Below are 9,018 nucleotides of genomic sequence, written 5' to 3'. Positions count from 1 at the left end.
GTCACGTGTTTACCTCAGTTGTACTTTCTACATGCAGCCTGAATAAATGATAAATGGGTTGTACTTGTATTGCGCTTTTTTACCTTCAAGGTACTTAAAGCGCTTTGACACTACTTCCACATTTACCCATTCACACACACGTTCACACACTGATGGAGGGAGCTGCCATGCAAGGCAGTAACCATCACAGGAGCAAGGGTGAAGTGTTTTGCTCAAGGACACAACGGACGTGACGAGGTTGGTACTAGGTGGGGATTGAAACAGGGACCCTCGGGTTGCGCACGGCCACTCTCCCACTTCGCCACGTCGCCCCCAATATACGGTACTGAGCCACAGCAGGACCCTTGTCATATTTATAATGTACCGCACCATATAACATGGTGTCAGAAGTCCAAGCAGGACCCGATTATGCCCCACTTTCTGTCCGTTGTTGAGACAGTGAGCGTTTATTTGTTTTGATGAGTTTTAGCAGTTTCAGTTAGTCTGTTAGCTTTAGCACCGCGTTGGTATAATGGCTTCCAACATACCGCCTCCGGAGCCCATGAAGATGGCTGGGGACACTGACTGGGCCTGAAAAAGTTGCAGTTCCGAGTGAAGGACGTCCGTTTCCACTGCCACATACTGTCTGCCGAGGGCCTCAAGGCTGACCCTGACAAGGTCAGGGCGGTTCTGGACATGCCGAACCCCACAGACTCTAAAGGGCTCCAGCGGTGTGTTGGCATTGTGAACTATCTTTCCAGATTTATGCCCCGCCTGTCAGAGGTACGTGAACCATTAAGGAGGCTGCTAGACAAAGATGTGACGTGGCACTGGCTGCCAAAACATGATGCTGTAACCAGTGTCTTCATTTCCTTCATGGCAGCAGTACCGGTCTTGCGTTATTATGACGCGATCAAGCCAGTCACAATACAGAGCGACTCCAGTCAGACAGGCCTGGGCTGCTGTCTGCTACAGGAAGGGCAGACGGAACAAAACTACGCACGGATAGAAAAGGGGTGCCTGAGCTTCGTGTTCGCCTGTCAACGCTTCCACTACTACCTATATGGACGGTGTGATGTGACAGCAGAGACCGCCCACCGCCCTTTAGTGTCCATCGTCAGTAAGCCCCTCCTCAGCGCACTCAAGCGCCTACAGAGCATGCTCCTGACACTTCAGAATTACTGCCTCACGGTGGTGTACAAGCCAGGCCCTGAAATCTACATAAGTGACACGCTTAGTAGAGCCACAACCCCGCCACGGAAAACAGACACACTGTACCGACGAAAAATGGTCTGCAGCATGCAACAGGAGCAGTGTGACGCAGCGTCCATTCAGCAGGCAGACTACGTCAATGTCAGCAGCCAACGCTTGGCACAGATCCGAGCACACACAGAGGAGGATGTGTGTCTCCAAACGCTCAAGGCCGTCGTACTGCAGGGATGGCCAGAACACAAAGAAGAGGCCCCTGTACTCATCAGAGACTACTGGGCCATCAGAGATGAAATAAGCGCACAAGATGGCGTGCTTTTCAGGAGCCAGCGCATCATCATTTCAAAAGCCATACGTCCAGAAATGCTGAGGAGGATCCACTACGATCATGTGGGTGGTGAAGCATGTTACAGACATGACCGCGATACATTGTACTGGCCCGGCATGCAAGGGGAAGTCAAAGACTATGTACAGCAGTGCTCTGTGTGTAACGAGTATGCGCACGAACAACAAAAAGAGACCATGTTGTCACACCCGCTCCCCACACGTCCATGGCAGCTGGTATGCATGGACTTGTACAGCTACGCAGCACAGAACTTTTTGCTCGTGGTGGACCACTACTCTGACTTCTGGGAGATCGACCTGCTCCCTGACTTGTCGGCCAAAACCACAGTCCGACGAATCAAGGCACAGTTTGCATGTCATGGCGTCCCGTACAGAGACATTTCGGATGGGGGAAGCCAGTTTGCGTACAGTGAATTCCGGGCGTTTGCAAGAGAGTGGGGCTTTGAACATGTCATGTTCTCACCGCGGCACCCAAAAGCTAATGGCAAAGCAGAGTCAGCAGTAAAGATTGTGAAAGGCTTGGGCAAAAAGGCGGACCGTGCCAAAGAGGACCCCTGGAAGCCATTCTGCATTGGCGAAACACACCCACTGAGGGCATACATTGCAGCCCAGCACAGCGGCTCATGTCATGAAGGCTGAGAACAATTCTTCCGGTGGCTGACCAGCTCCTTGCACCTTAGGTCATCACAGGGGTTTACGACAAGCTGAGGGGGAAGCATCAGGCAGCGAAGTTAGTGTATGACCAATCTGCGAGAGATCTGCCGGAGCCTAACGTCGGCCAGCCCATCAGAATAAAGCCGCTCCCAGGAGACAGGACGGGCAGATGGAGGAGAGGGGTGTGCCTGCAGCAGTTGGGACTCCGGTCCTATCTGGTCGACGTAGAGGGGAACACATATCGACACAACAGAATTGAACTTCGACCGGCCGAGGCAACCCCTGCCCAACTGCTGCCTCGACCGGCATTAACCCCAGAGCAGGCTGCGAGTGGCAGTGGCAACAGAGACAGTGTTGATGGTGCTGAGGAGTCTCCAAGGTCTTCACCGGCCCCAAGGTCACCGCTGTCTTCTCCGCAGGCCAGAGACACACCGCGCCGTGTGCTACAGGGCCGGACTTTCTCCCGGGGTGGGAGGCTGCTCAAGCCTCCTGACAGACCTCTAGGTCACACATGGACCGTGACACACACACACGCAGACGCACACGCACACACATACACACACACACAATCGAATAAACATGCATGGACTGTTTGCACTTTCAAACACACATGTACTGAGAATTTTGTTGAAAAAAAAAAAAAAAAAAGAGTGTTGTAAAAACAAATAAAAAAAGTGATGTTCTGATTGATTGTGATTTGATGACAGGTGTGTTCTTATCCTGCTACTATGTAATGTTACGTCCTATTGCTATATATTTGAAATCTGATATTGGCTGTTGAACCAGGTATTGCTATCTGAGGTTGGATCTGGTGTTACTAGTATGTTGATGGTCTACAGTTGATTTACAGGCAGAATTTTTCCAGTGTGAATACTTTACTAAAGGAAGGGAGATGTTACAGAGTGATTGTATTGACATAGTGCGCCACCCTGTGGCAGCCACGGTGCCCTCACCTATAACGTATCCCTGCGTCACGTGTGTTTACCTCAGTTGTACTTCCTACATGCAGCCTGAATACACGGTACTGAGCCACAGCAGGTCCCTTGTCATCTTTATAGTGCACCGCACCATATAACAGCCTCGATAACGGGAACCGGTTCTCAAAAAGGGATTCGAGTCCATGGAATCGGTTCTTTTCTTATCGAACAACCGGGAGAACCGATTTCGAACATCATCCCTACAGACCATCTTAAAAAGCGTAATGGAATCTTACATTTTCGATGAACTATAAAACACTGAATATTGACTACATATGAACGTCACACCCCCTTTCTATCGACATATTTTACAATCAAGTCAAACGCAACGAACAGTGAAATTAACGCGAAGGGGTACAAAATAAACACACCTAAAATCCGATACATCTGATATTTGCTGAATTTCCCCCAGGGATCAATAAAGTAATTTCTATTCTATTCTATATATCACTGAGCTTTAGAACTTTGCTGTGAAAATCTCCTTCCGTGTCTGTGGAAACGCTTCCCGCCCACACTGCTTGGTGCCTTGTCTGAGCTGCTGTGACGTAGATGACCATAATAAATAATTAGATTACCATAGTAACTAATTAGATTACCATAGTAACTGGTATATCATCCATAAGCGCAGATTCCAAGCATTGAAATACTTTGTATAGTTGAAGACTTACGGTCATTAGAAAACATCACTGCACATCATAATGGCAGCTACACTTTCCATCCTAAAGATCCCCAAAAATTATTTGGGAAGGTCCGGTGGGCCAGATTGAAAAGCTCAACAGGCCGCATGTTTGCCCAGGTCTGGCCTAGACTGTCTTTATGCGCAATGGGTCCTCTGCCGCGCCTTATCCTGCCAGCCATTTTGGAGATGAAGGACGGAACTAGGAAGTAAGAAGCTTCTCCCGTTGTTTCATCTGCACGGGAGGAAACAGGAGAATGTGGCCCTGAATAGGCAACTTCTCAGCACCTCTCTTGAACCCGTTGCGGTCATCCCATGAAGCCGGTTACTCGAACTTCGCTGGAGGTAGGCTATACCACCTCAGCAGGGGAGCAGCTTGAGGGCAATGTACTTCTCTGTTGTCAGGGGTGCATTGTCATGGCCCACCTTGCTGCTTGCTGGCCAAGGGAGGCGACGACCAGGAAGTACGGGTCGTCATCAGCTATACCTCCCTCGTTTAAAAGGCATTCCGCCCCACCGAACCACGAGGCCGGGTCGCTCGGCAGAAACGCCGGTAGCGAGTCTGCCACAAAACTCACTGCGGGAATAGGTTCGCCATAGCGGAAGTACAGTAGAGCACTGTAGTTTGCCTGCAAGAGCGTGCTAAGCCGCCAATGTGGTGGTTTGAGGTAACACGTTCTTGCTTTTCCAAACACGTCTTTAATGGTGAACTGCCAACATGAGAATGCTTACAGGAATAGCTTACAGTCCCCTCTATATTGCCAGCCTGAATCAAGATGTGACCCACCTCAGGCCTACTGGGTGTGACACCTGGGATTTAGTCTCCACCACAAGGGACTGTTTTTGCCAAACAAGCACAAAGTAGACGTTGAAATAAGTCCGTATTTATTGAAGAATATGATAAAAGAGAAACCTACTTGTTTGATGAGTGTCACAATGTTCCCAAAGAAGACACTTTAATTACGTGACATGAACAGAAACCTAAATCAGTTAACTTTAAAAAATTGTTTTTACGTCTCTGATGATCATAATGAACAAGTACTTTTTTAAAATGTTCTTGTAATCAGACCATAGTGTCGATATAGAAGATGGAATTTTTACCTGGCATGTTTCGACTGTCAGAACCCTTCTGAAGAAGACTGCAGATGACAGTCGAAAATATTGACTGATTACAAGAAAATTTGAAAAATTATATGATTAAGAAGACATAATGAACCTTTTTTAGCAACATAATAAACAAGTATTATTTAAACACATTCAATCATTACCAACAACACCAAATGGCAATGAAAACTATTTATCTGTTAGAGCCGTAGTGTGAAAGTTACTAACGTCAGGTTATTAGCATGTAGCATTCTCTCCTTCTAATGTGTTTACATTCCCACATAGCCAAACAAGATGAAATGAATACAATCGCTTCCTGGTGTATGAGAGGCACCCTGCATATGGCCAATAGTCACATTAGAGCTAAGAGCATGGAAACAAGGATAAGACTTTATTCATCCCGCAATGGAGAACGATGTGGTACTATATGTAAAAAATTGCATGCAACAGCTCCGGTGGCGCAATCGGTTAGCGCGCGGTATCTATAAGACAGTAAGCTGCATAGCGATGCTGAGGTTGTGAGTTCGAGCCTCACCTGGAGCATTTAACTTTTACCATGAATTGATTAACGTGGACCCCGACTTAAAGCAAGTTGAAAAACTTATTCGGGTGTTACCATTTAGTGGTCAATTGTACGGGATATGTACTGTTCTGCGCAATCGACTAATAAAAGTTTCAATCAATCAATCAATCAATCAAAAAACAATGTAATTACTCCATTGTGGGATAAAGTTGACCACGAGAACTTCACATGCAGCTGTGAAGGTATTTTGTTCGTTAGAGTTTTTGTCCAAAAGTTTTTCCCGTCAGCCTACATTGGAATACAAGTACAGTCGGCAGGCTTTGTTAAATATCCGAAAAACCAAGACCTGCAATGTTTTAGAACGCGACACAAAGATGCTAAGAGAGCTTGGACTACTTCGCCGGAGTGCTACCACACCGCCTGCTAACCCTCCCCGAAGAAGGAGGCATCGGAAGGGGTGTGCAAGGATGAGGAAGAGAGGCAAGCGTGGAGGCATCCGAGCTAGGCTAGAGGCTAGTCCAACTCGCCCAGCTATACCATCTACCCTCTTGGCAAACGTACGATCACTGGACAATAAAATGGATCACATACGACTGCTGAGGACAACGAACCGGAAAGTGAGTAACTGCTGTGTGCTTGTTTTCACTGAAACATGGCTTAATGGCAACATTCCCGACTCTGCTGTACAACTGGAGCAGCTAGCATGCTACCGAGCGGACAGGGCGCCCATAAACGGAGGTAAGACTCGTGGTGGCGAGATCTGTGTTTACATCCGTGATGCGTGGTGCTGGGACGCCACGGTGGTATACAAACACTGCTCACCACTGGCGGAGTTTATAATCGTGAAGTGCCGTCCATTCTATCTGCCCAGGGAGATGACAGCAATCCTACTAGTTGCTGTTTACATCCCTCCCACTAGCAATGACAGTGATAGAAACGCTGCACTTCATGAACTGTACCAAGCCATCAGTGAGCAACAAACAGCACATCCAAATGGTTTCACCATTCTTGCCGGAGATTTTAATCATGCTAATCTCAAGACTGTTTTGCCGAAATTTCATCAGCATGTTCACTTCCCAAACAGTGGGGATAACACCTTGGACATGGTTTACACTTCACACAAAGGAGCTTACAAAGCCACTCCCCTCCCCCACATTGGCCTCTCTGACCACATCACAATTATGCTAACGCCAGCATACAGACAAAGAGTGAAAGCCACCAAACCGGTTCTGAAGCAGATAAGAATGTGGCCAGAGGGGGCCTCCTCTGCTCTTCAAGACTGCTTCGACACAACAGACTGGGAAATGTTTAAACAAGCAGACACCCACAATAACAACACAGACATTGAGGAGTACGCAGACACTGTGACCTCCTACATTACCAAGTGCATGGATGATGTGACCCACACAAAAAACATTATCATTTGGGCCAACCAAAAGCCATGGTTGACAGGGGAGGTCCACAGACTGCTAAGAGCCAGATACAAGGCCTTCAGAGCTGGAGATGGATCTGGCTTGAGAACAGCGCGAGCCAACCTGTCCCGAGGCATCAGAAAAGCAAAACAGGACCACACAAAGAAGATAACCTCCCACTTCAAGGATAGCAGAGATGCACGGAGCCTATGGCAGGGCATTCAGGCCATCACGGACTACAAGCCCGTGCCACAGAGCTGCGACAGCGACATCTCTCTGCTCAACAACCTGATCCGCTTCTTTGCACGTTTCGATGTACAAAACAACACTCGCTCACAGAAAACCACACCCCCTCTACACGATCAGACTCTGTGCCTGTCTGCCACCAGCGTAAAGAGAACACTCTCTACCATCAACATCCGGAAAGCAGCAGGCCCGACAACATCCCCGGTAGTGTGCTGAAGGATTGTGCAGAGGAGCTGAAGGATGTCTTTACAGACATCTTTAACACCTCCCTGAAGCAAGCCATTGTCCCCACATGCTTCAAAACCGCCACTATCATACCTGTGCCAAAGACATCATCCCTGTCCAGTTTTAACAACTACCGTCCTGTGGCACTGACATCCATCATCATAAAACGCTTCGAACGGTTGGTCATGTCACATATCATATCCATCCTCCCCCCCACCTTGGACCCCTTCCACTTTGCATACCGAGCCAGACGATCTAGAGCAGGGGTGCCCATTACGTCGATCGCGAGCTACCAGTCGACCGCGGGGGGATGTGTCAGTCGATCTCTAGCCAGGCTTTTAAAAAAAATAGACCTAAAAATTAGTGATCATCAATCTTCACCAAGACGTCACTTAAATCACATTCACGGTACAAGACGGTCTTGTGAGATGACGCTGGCTGCTGCAAGATCATTATTATTAAAATATGACCGAGAGGAAGGCGAGAAACACTTTTTATTTCAACAGACTCTCGCGCCGTACCTTCCGTCAAAACTCTAAAGTCCGACTGCACATTTCCTATCTTCACAATAAAAGCCCTGCTTCATGCTGCCTGCGCTAACTAAATACAGAGTCTCGGAAAACTGGCGTGCACAAGCGATCCCTCAGAAAGCTGGCGTGCACAAGTGATGTGCACGCCAGCTTTCCGAGACTCTTAGTTTGTTAGCGCAGGCAGCATGAAGCAGGGCTTTTATTGTGAAGATAGGAAATGTGCAGTCGGCCTTTAGAGTTTTGACGGAAGGGACGGCGTGAAAGTCTGTTGAAATAAAAAGTGTTTCTCGCCTTCCTCTCTGTCATTTTTTCATAATAATGAACTGGCAGCAGCCAGCGTCATCTCATAAGACCCTCGGGTGCCGTGAATGTCAATCAAGCAAGCTACGGAATTTGCCGCCAATGTTTTTCTTGTAAAGTGTATGGAAGCTGGATGAATTAGATGCCAAAAACCAACCACTTTCATGTGGTATTGTACAGAAAGGACAACTTTTTTCTCCTCCATTTGAAAATGTGGGCGTTATCATCATTACTGTCTGATTCCAATCAATGCAAGTCATCAGAATCAGGTAATACACCAACTTATATTCTTGTCTTTGTGAAAGAAAGACATCTATATGTGTTACACATGCTTGTGTTATCATTAAACACATTTAACTTGTTTACAAAAATGTCTCTTTCATAAATAAATAAATATAAATGATATATATAAATGAGGTAGATCCCCTCGAGTTGGTCATTTGAAAAGTAGCTCGCCTGCAGAAAAAGTGTGGGCACCCCTGATCTAGAGGATGCAATCTGCTCTGCCCTCCACCCAGCCTTCACCCACCTGGATCAGAAACACTCATATGTGAGAATGCTGTTCATAGATTTCAATTCAGCATTCAACACCATAATACCACAACAACTCACCTGCAAACTTGGCAAACTGGGCCTCAGCATCTCACGCTGCAATTGGCTGGTCGACTTCCTTAGTCAGAGGCCACAAGCAGTACGTGTTGGTAACAACACCTCAAGCACCATCACCCTGAGCATAGGGGCCCCACAAGGCTGTGTGCTCAATCCTCTGCTCTTCACTCTACTGACACGACTGTACACCAACTTACAGCTCTAACCACCTCGTTAAGTTTGTGGACGA

The 9,018-nt window shown here is 47.4% G+C and overlaps 1 non-coding gene across 1 annotated transcript; it reads left to right on the top strand.

The window, feature by feature from the left end:
* The first annotated feature begins 5,393 nt into the window (after window positions 1-5,393).
* trnai-uau (transfer RNA isoleucine (anticodon UAU)) lies at window positions 5,394-5,487 on the top strand. The gene is made up of 2 exons: window positions 5,394-5,431; window positions 5,452-5,487. It is a non-coding gene; the product is annotated as a tRNA-Ile (tRNA).
* Window positions 5,488-9,018: the final 3,531 nt, after the last annotated feature.

This window comes from Nerophis ophidion, linkage group LG06 (genome assembly GCF_033978795.1).
Source record: "Nerophis ophidion isolate RoL-2023_Sa linkage group LG06, RoL_Noph_v1.0, whole genome shotgun sequence".
NCBI lineage: Eukaryota > Metazoa > Chordata > Actinopteri > Syngnathiformes > Syngnathidae > Nerophis > Nerophis ophidion.
This window is presented reverse-complemented; position numbering and strand designations above follow the sequence as displayed.